A 10,798-nucleotide genomic window follows, 5' to 3' on the forward strand; every position below is an offset into this window, starting at 1 on the left:
TATAAATTCACGTCAATAGGACCAGTTTGTCTCCGGAACTAGGTTCGTCTCGATCATCAAATGAGGGCTAAAACTCATAATGGAACATGCCATACCTATAGAAGACATCCCGTCAGCTACAATAACCAGATCTAGTCGCCAACATAGGGATTTTTCGCATCATCAGCCTCAGCCCTACAACCCTCACCACTCCAACGAAAAGAACAGACTAAATATCAAAGATTACCCACACCAGTTAATTACAAGAGGACCAACCATCAGTTCTCCAGAAGACCGTATAACAGATACGAAAGGGGTTGTTATACAACTGTGGGGAAAGTAACCACAACTAAGAAAGATGTCGATTTGACCGACCCATTAAGTGTAGAGCATGTGGTCGTCATGGACACAAGGAACGGTCATGCTTTAACACCACACCCATTTATTAGATTCTTGGCCAAGATGAGGGTGCATGCCGCTACACATGAACCCTGTCCTGTGAATACCCCTGACCAATTGTCAATACTGAAGTTCCAAAAATTAAGTTGAGTGACCATTACCCGATATATTTCACTTGGAAACACGCTGCCTCACACCAACCATCATCAAAAAAGACGGGTCACGAAACCATGAAATATCGTGCGACAAATAAATTGGATGTAAATGCGTTCAAGCAAGACCTAAGGTATTGTTCTTGGCAATCTGTGTTGCAGGTAGCAGATGCAAATCGTTCGTTAGAAAATTGGGAAAATATTTTTCTTAATATCGTTAATAAGCATGCTCCCCAAAAAGAAAAAAAGGGTCAAAATAAAAAATCAGCCCAAGTGGTTCAATGCTGAGATAAGTCATGCCATTAAAATGAGGACTTCGTCAAAATTAAAAGATCCAGAGACATATCGATTCTGGAGAAACAAAGTTGTAAGTTTAATTCGATCGGCTAAACAAAGTTATTTCAGAGATTCTATTGTTAAGGGCAAAGGCGATCCCAAAGCTATTTGGCAAATCCTTAGAAATGTTCAGTCCAATGATACTAATATGAAAAGTCAGCAGAAAATAAGCACGATAATCAACAATGGTAACCTAGAAACATATCCAATCGATATCGCTATGTCATTTAACGAATTCTTTACGTCTGTATCGTCTAAGTATCTTATTGGTATTAACAACAATGCGGATAGTGATTATTTAGCAAGTGTTAAAGAGTTTGTTTCTTCCAAATTACGCAATGGTGTTGCATTCCAAATTCCAGAGGTGACTGATGAATTTGTCTACAAAGCGCTTATTTCAATGGATGCTATACTAAAGCCACCGGTCTGGACGGGATTAGCTCCTATCTTCTGAAGTTATCTTCTAGTGAAATAACAAACAGTATCACCGATGTACTGAATAGTAGCATCAGAAACTCCGTCTTTCCTACTAAGTGGAAGAAAGCCAAAGTTGTTCCCATTTACAAGAGTGATTCAAATCTAGAAGTATCCAATTATCGACCCATTTCAATCTTGCCTGTATTATCTAAGATATTAGAAAAACACTTTCATGGTGCTTTATCCAAGTTTTTAAATGTATTTGGTCTAATACGATCGTCCCAGTCAGGTTTTAGAAATGGGCACTCTTGTGAAACTGCATTACTAAAGATAATCGACGACTGGAATAAATCTATTGATAGCGGATATCTTATAGGATCTGTATTTCTAGACCTGAGAAAAGCATTTGACCTAGTAAACCATTCTATTCTAATAAATAAGTTATCTATATATGGTCTTTCCGAAAGCAGTCTGTTGCATGGTTTAAGTCGTATTTATGTAATAGACAACAATCTACATGTGTAAATGGTGTATTTTCCCCCTTACTGCCAGTAACATGTGGGGTGCCACAGGGGTCAATTCTGGGCCCGTTGCTCTTTGTTTTGTTTAGTAATGACATGGGTCAAAGTATTAATTATTGCAATGCGGACATGTATGCAGACGATACAACAGTTCATATGAAGGGCAAGTCTATGGATGATTTAAATACCAAATGAGTATATAGTTAATGTTTGCAAATGGTGCAAGAAAAATGAAATGGTTATAAATAGTAATCAAACTAAAAGCAGGTTGATTGGTTCAAGACAAAGGTTGAAATCCATTCAAAATAACAAATTAAATATTGCCGTCGAAGATTCTATAATTGAAAGTGTATGCTGTGAAAAGAATTTGGGCGTAAAAATCGACAATGTATTATCTTGGAATGAACAAGTCGATTTTGTTTGCAAGCTTGTTTCCAGTAGATTGGCTCTTCTTAGACGCATAAAACCATTCATTGATACCAATACTTGTATTCTATTTTATAATGGATATATTTTACCGATGATTGAGTACTGTAGTTTAGTATGGGGAAATAGTAATGCCAGAAATGTTCTCAGACTTAGTCGTTTACAGAAAGCTGCAGCAAGAATTATTCTCAATGCAACATTTGATGATAGATCTGAAGACCTTTTTAACACTTTAAACTGGTCCTCACTCGAAAAACGTTTAAAATGTAAACGATTGACAATGGTGTATAGGTCTTTAAATGGTCTGGCTCCACAGTATGTTGTGAAAATGTTCCGCTACACAAGTACGGTAATATACACAAGGGCGTAGGAACCGGGGGGGCTGGGGGGCGCCAGCCCCCCGGTGAAAAATGTGGAGGGGCGGAAGTATCATTCCGCCCCCCCACTTCGCAAGTCAGAAAACCCCTTTTTCATTTCCAAATGAGAAAAAAATCTCATTTGGAGCACCAAATTGCATCTAAGGCCAGGTGAAAATGCAAAATTATATACAAAATGGAGTGGGTGGGTTGAAGTGTGCTATATTGCACCAAATTGCATCTGAGGCCACCTGGAAATGCAAAAAAATTCCAAAGGGGAGGGGGACACCCCCTCCCCTTAGACCCCTCCCCTAGGCCGGCCATCAGTCTTCAGCCCCCCACTCAAAAGTACCTTCCTACGCCACTGAATATACATAACCACTCTCTAAGGTCCACCACACGAAACAATTTATTTTAATGTTTTCTGGTGATACTGGTGTTTTCTGGTGATGTTTTCTGGTGATACTGGTTATACTCAGTATCACCAGAAAACATTTTCATATGTTGCTGCTAAGGAATGGAACGAATTATCAAAGGAGTGTAAGAATGCCAAGTCTTTAAATACTTGTACACGTTCTATCCAGGACTTAAACTAATTTATTATGCTCTTAATTTCTTTTCATTGATTGTTCCATGTTGTATTTTATGCCATGTCAATTCTTATTTTTATTTTCATTGTCGTCTTATTTTTTTTATTATTATTATTTTATATGATTATATTTTTTTCATTTCACTATTAGTTATTTTATTTCAGGTCCTCGGGGGAGATTAGCTTTACGCTAACCGCCGAGTATACCCTTTAATGTTAAATAAATATAAATAAATAAATACGACGCCCGTACTACAAATTCCCTCGCGGTTAGGTCTGCACCTACTTCAAATGTTTTAACGAAGGGCGTGGTACACTGAGTCTGACACTGGCATGCGAAACACGTAAAAACATGTGCACACTATGTACTAAGACGTTAGGTCTGTTTTATTTATAGCACTGCTAAAGCATACGACGAATTTGAACGCGTAAATAAGGTTTCCTTTAAAAACATTTGTTGACGTGTAAGAAAGTTTATTTTCACTTTTTGGAGGTTTGATTGGCTGTAACCTTAACGTGGTAAAAGCAATTGTTAAAGCGCTTAAAGGGATTTCTTTACTCATGTCGTTTTGACCCCCCCAACCATAGACGTTATGTCTGACCCGCACTGCTTACCATTATGTACATATAGTATAGTGGCAATTTGTCAATGCCCACACTAGCGCTGGCAATCAAAATCTTTCTCACCCGCCGATTATAGCATAGGTTAATCTGTACAATCAACGTTTCCGGGGGTCATGCCGTACGGGTTACATACATGATTTGGTGGTATTGGTAGGTAGATCGAGCTTTCGCGCCATCATTCCCTTACCTTGAAAATCGATATAGTGTTTATGCAAATGAGATGGTGTCCTTCTCGTGACACCACTTTACGATGTCCTGTAATATATTACTGGTAGCATACTTATTGTTGGGTAGGGGGTGTGCTAAGTTAATGGAAGAGCTGGACGCCTGTAATACGTAACACCTTGTAAAGTCACGCGATACGGACACACGAAGTTACTTTTAAAGGGGTTGTGTTGTTTAGTAGTAAGTTGCTCGTGGTAGTGTTCGAAAGTGACGTGTTTTGAACAGAGAAAGAATATGATAATTTAAAAGAATAAAACGTGGTTATTGTGTGGGGAGCTGTCTGTTCCAACTTCCTGGGTAATTGAAGGCCACGTAGTACATTGATAAAACAATAAACAATAACAAAATGTTCAACTTTATTATCAGTTCAATGGGTCCTACAATTAGTGATATACGAGTTCAAAAACTTCCAGAAAAAAGATTACACTTATGCAAGAGTAAATAAATAAACAGATTACTCTAAATTTACCAAAAGACTTTGACCTGTGGACTATCATTGACTAAAACTACGCTTGTTTAATTATGTGTTCTTGTAAAGTTTGTTGTTGGTTTTTGTACTAAGAAATGTAAAACGTAAATAATTCGTCCTTTAGGCTCGTATATGGACAACGTGACTATAGCTAGTTATCAGTAGTAGATTTATAAAGCCAACACGGATTAGGATTCCAGGGCCTGTGTTTGATTTTCATTTACGTCAGCCCTTAATAGGCTTACCGCTTCAGTGACCTATATCTCTATTTTCTGTTTGGTTAAATTCACACGTACTGTCATGGTAATTGTTACTATAATCACGCCTCAGCTTTAACAATGGCGGCTCACTGTGTATTCAAATCTATCCGAGTCACATAACAACTCCTTGGTTAACGTGTAGCAGTCAATTAAAGGGGTTCTGCTGTATGAAGATTGTGCGCTTGAAACAAAAACCAAGTAAAGCGGGGGGGGGGGGGGGGGGAATAACAGTGTAGGCGTGGCATATCCTCGTAGAAATAATTGACAGTTAATATTTCCACAATTGTTTCACTCCATTCCATTAACAATGTTGGTATTGTCAATTTCTTTTGTCTTTTAAAGAAATAGTCTGTTGGATGAAGTTGATTGCTAGAAATTTTCTGGGTATCTTTCAAAATCTTTCAAAGCTACATCCATATAGCATTTTGTATGTCGAGGATATATATATATATTATTTTTTTTAATTTGGAGGGTTTTTTGTTGTTGTTAATGCATCTGGCAACAGTAGTCACCATGGTAATTCAGCAGAAAATGTCTTTGTTTCTCTTTATGATATTTTAACTTGCTTATGCATCAAGAAAAATTATATTTCTACAACAAAAACAAGTTGCATTTTAAGGACATTTTGAGCATAGATGAAACATTGACAGCTTATACAAACCATTCCAAATGCATCCTATTAAAGATCTGTTTTATTGGCTCCAATTATAGCCATGGTATAGCTAGGAAAGTTTTGTTATTACGTAATCGACCTGCCACGGTCGTAAATCGACCTCAGGCTGTACAATTAGCCTGCATAGCTTCTTAACACCATTAGGCTCTTTGTGTACACACTGTGTGGAAATATGTTCATGTTAACAGTTTAGTTAATCATACAGCGTTCGCACAGAGACCCTCATACAAGAAAAAATATGTGGCAGGCGTAGCAGACTAATTGGTAGAAATTGGTCATTTTACGACCAAGGCAGGTCGATTAAATAATCTCAAGAAACTTTTCCATGATAGCGTTGGGGTCTATACAGCATACCTTTAAGCTCAGATCAACAGGAAGATTAAAATAGGAATGTAAAGCTTCTGAGAAAAAATTAACTCAGATGACATCACAGACCGCTTAAGTACTGTGATTGGATTCCTAGAATAAATGAGGGTTTAGCCTGTCAACAATAGGTTATACATTCAATCAACCGTATCTTGAGTTAGGAATAAAATATTGAGATAGGACACATGAGGAATTTATTTTTCACTATGTGTGTATTTAAGATCCTCCTGCAAGCAGGAACTCGCGAAGAAGCCTCATTGGCTTATCAAAGCTGCAAGCTGACCAAAGTCATTCTCTTACATTCATATTTAACGTCCACGATTATGAATTGTCAACAACTCTGTTCTGTAACTGGAGGACATACATTAATCTTGGAGTGACTCGAACCGGGGACCCCTTATGATTGAAAGGCACCGGCGTTAACCACTAAGCTAACACTCCACTATTAGTTTGTTAATCCCATAAAATAATAATATTACACTGCCTACACACCTGAATAACCCTTTAATACACAAACATGCAATTTAATAAAATAATGGAGAACTAAAAAAATTCAAATGTTCCTGTCTTTTATTATTATTTTTCAAGGTTAGAACATGAAACAAGGTGATTAGAGTTGGCGGGGAAAATTCAACCTCCAAAAATAACAAAATAAAAAACATAAATAAATTTATCAAAAGTAAATATATAATAAAAACTGGCTATCTTTAGAATTATGAAGATACAAATTATGCTTTACATGTAATAGACGGTTCAAGACGAATCAGTAGAAAACATTTACCTGGAGTGAAGCACACTAAAAAGAATATTGCTATCATAAAGTTTTGTGAATTGATAGAATATAAACTATAGAAATGAAAATGTATATCTGCAAAACAAAAAATTAGTAACATATGACAATAAAAACCCTTTCAGTACCCTTCACAGTGAACACAACTTTACCCTGTTTGCAACATGACACGCTCCCATTTACAAAATCCAGTTTGGGCAGGCATTCCTGCCCTCCCCCAACCATCCGCTCTTTTTATCTACCGCCCCCCCCCAAAAAAAAAACATTTTCCCCTATTATTTGGTCTGGCCGATCTGCACATAAGACTAATCCAATCTATGATGTATAATAATCACACACTACAAGCCATACTGATAACACTATCCTTTGCAGTACTACACCACACTGTTGCACTGTATGTGCTGAAAAAGCCTGTGCCATATATACTACACGGTAGCACACTATATTAGACCTACTGAATGGGATTACATTACAATACAATACATACTATATATACACTCAGTGTGTATGCTGTATATGTAGTAGTAATCATGTATGTGTATTACTAACAGAACCTTGAGTTTGTCAGTTTTCAGTTTTGTTTCACTTCACAGTAAGGTCCGATAAAAAAACTAGCTAGAGACATATTAAAAACAGAGCACTTAAACAAACCATACAAACATTAACTATCCTGTCGTCATGGTTGCAAGGGAAAAAAAACATGAATATTATGGAGGAGTCTCCTAGCAATATAGTCATTACAAAGAACTGCCACAACTTTATGGTACATACAGTCTATGTGCAATTTACCCATGTACAAGATACTGATAAGATATATGCATAAAACCCAACTTAGATCAAGACCTAAATGTTGCTAAGCAAAGGTGTTGGAAAGGAGTGGGTGTGAATGAAAAATTGGGATGGGGGAGGGGGGGGGGAGAAAGGAGGAGGATGGGAAAGAATGGGGTGAGACAAGGGAGCAAACAACCTCCATTAGGGAAACAGTCCCCTTACAGCGAAGTTGCATTTCCAACCCGACCTCAAGCGGGGGAGCTCGGGTTGGGCTTATCTCGAGGTTCAGCTCTGCTTACACCACTTATCTTAACCCTATCACACGGACCAACGAACATGCGGTTTGCTCGCGGCATTAGCTAGTGTGTCAGCTATATGCAAGTGATCAACAGATCAACGTTGTTCACAGGCATGCACAGCTATAGCTACAGGCGTACATACAGTACTCGCGACATATGATCGTATGAAGTGTATTCCGTGTCTTAGTTCCCTTTAGCTGCCGGTTCGGATTTTCGTGATTTTTATTCACCGGTTCCTGATTTTTCCGCGTCTGGCTTGCCTTTAATACATAACACCAGACGACCGCTAATTTTCATAACCGACGCTTGGAAATTTCCCAAACGTTACTACATCCAAACCTGAGATTTTCATGTGCCCCGAATCCATAGCTGTCGCATTAGGCCTAATGCTATGTTGTAACATTGAGAAACCGGCCTCTGAATACGGTCTATATTTTTGTTCAAATTAATGCTGCACAAGTAAATGCAATTTTTTATTATTAGAAACATCATTGGAGTTGTTTTTAGTTCTTATCATTCCTTTATATCAATCTGGAAACGTTAAACAGTAATCCTACACTAGTTACGTTGTCACTATTTACTTAGTTTGATTGGCCTAAGCTTAAATTTCTAATTGAGCTTGAATGGAGTTAATAATAGTGACGAACAAGGATGTTAAACACTAAGTTCTGCATATTTTTTATTTGTTCATAAACGGAATTATATTGAACATAAGTACAAAATAACGTTGGAGTGTAAGAATTAGGTATTAAAATTAACATTTTGGTAAAGATTGAAGATGGATGATTTGTTTGAGATACTTTTTGAGATGGAAAGTTTGGGTAACTATTCTTGGCGCTTTTCGGGCCATTAACACATCTAGTAGGTTAGGCCATTCGCTATTCATAAACACATGGTTACTTGGTACGGACAATCGTCATCTTTTTTATCTTTGGAAATTTTTTTTTTGGAAATCCTTTTTCTTTTTCTGCGAAACTCCTGAGGTGGTTTAGTAGGGGCCTATACATACACAAGGATACATACAAGCCTTTGTTACATGCATGAGAAGAGTTGCATTAAGTACAATGTACCAATTTTGAGGGAAGATAGGCTATTTCATTACTAGGGTTCACGGTGCGGGATCCCGGTAGTCAAGTGAATACCGGCATCCCGATCCCGGCTTTGACTAACCCCGATCACAGTGCAATGTGTAACTACTACCGGTATTGGGAAAACAACTGGTTATTACATTCGTTTCGGTATCATTCCCGGGAATCCAGGACATAATAAAAATATCTACGTGTTACTATTTAAATTAGAGAAAAGAAAACACGTTTATTTCTGGTTCCTGTGTTCTTAGTTTGAATAATATCTTATCAATTTACGCACTGGCCTAAACATATTAACGAATCAACTTTTCACGTAGTAATTTGGACCTATAGCCTACACCAAATATCGAACGTTAGTGAACTCAGCATGTTACGAGACCTCAAAGTTATTCAGAAATTTTCGTTATTTATTCTTCCTTCAAACGATGATTGTGAAGGTTCCCATGTACAAAATCTCACCCTTATGCATTTCACCACATTTTGTGATAATAATTAAACGATTTAATAATTTTTGATCCAAAACCGAAGGGAGCATATCAAATTAAATCCATCTTCGCACGGGACTGTATATTATTATGGCATAGGGTACGGTACTGTTACACACTGCTGTTCGGTACACTTGAGAGTTGATGCTGTAATGAAATGGATTCGTTTATTAATGCGGGGGGGGGGGGTTCCACGATGTCATTTCTAGTTATCTTTCGCTACTTTTTTTTATTTTTAAGAACTTTTGTACGAAGATTGATATTGTACGTATTGAAAGTATATTTTCTGGAGTAAACAACAGCCGATTAACGATATAAATAAATCTGTACTATTCTTATATATGTAGTTTATAATCCCGTATTTATGTAGCCCCTAAGTTACATTATTGTTGTCTGAAGTTCCAAACAGGTGGGGACTTGTTGAATGTTGATAGTTAAAAACTTTTCATTGTGAACTTTTAAACTTAAAGTAGTATTAGTAGTAAGTCGAGTCCTGTCTTTCCGACATGCTTAGTGATTCCCGTTAAATTAAATTGAATTTAGGTAAAAATTCATGCAAACTAGGTAGGCATCGGCCGATCCTAATTCTAAGCCTACATCGAAAGTTACGCCGTATACACCTCGCAAGAAAACCACGATAACCTTGAATGAAAAAACAATATTTTGCACTTGAAGATCTGTCTTCCCCCAAAATGCAATGATAAGGTCTAGACTCAGTACTTCTTGATACATTGAGTTTCCAATTACTAGTCAAAAACATCATTTCTGGAGAAAAAAAAACGTAAGATATTTTTCACAAAAATTGATGATTAGATAAGTGCTTCCTCACAATCAACGAGCCGCCCCGAAATTCGCTCCCCTTACGTAAAACTTCTATATATATTACACGTGGAAAAACACGAGTTTTTACACACATAATTCCCATTGACATTGGTCACGGAACATAAGTAGGTCATCGACATTCGAACTTGGCAACTTGCCCAAGTTCATCGCACCATGGGAACGACCCAACAGATTGAACATTATGTTACATTTTCCCGCCATCTGGACGCCGATTGTAAATTTTGGTGTAATATGCAAATTATGAATGGTACTGCCCTTGGTTAAAACTTAAAACTATTGCGACACATACAAATTTTGGGAAACTGTTGTATAGAAGAAACTTTTGTATCAAATGTAAAGTACTGTATGGTAGGCCTACTATAATTTATAAAAGACGGTTTTCCTCAGGTGATAAGGAAAAGGGATGTTTCGGTGAACTCGATCTCTTTGTATAGTGGATACTTAAAATGACCATGCTGTAAATGCAGCTTCTATTTCTCTTTAAGTAAGCTCTACTTAGCATTGTTATCTGTTGTGGATCTTTATTGGAATAAATACGAAATGTATTTTTTTGACGCCAGTATTTAACGGTAGGCCTAAGCATTTCTTAAATTGTTGACTGAGCTTCAAAATCCATTTTCAAAAAGTCTGTTTTCATGAAGGTTTTGTAAAATCGACATATAGCTAGGGTAGGAAAATATTAACGAAAGTTGTTCTATTATACAAATAAAATACATGTTTCTCGTACTGA

This window comes from Apostichopus japonicus, chromosome 7 (genome assembly GCF_037975245.1).
Source record: "Apostichopus japonicus isolate 1M-3 chromosome 7, ASM3797524v1, whole genome shotgun sequence".
Classification (NCBI taxonomy): domain Eukaryota; kingdom Metazoa; phylum Echinodermata; class Holothuroidea; order Aspidochirotida; family Stichopodidae; genus Apostichopus; species Apostichopus japonicus.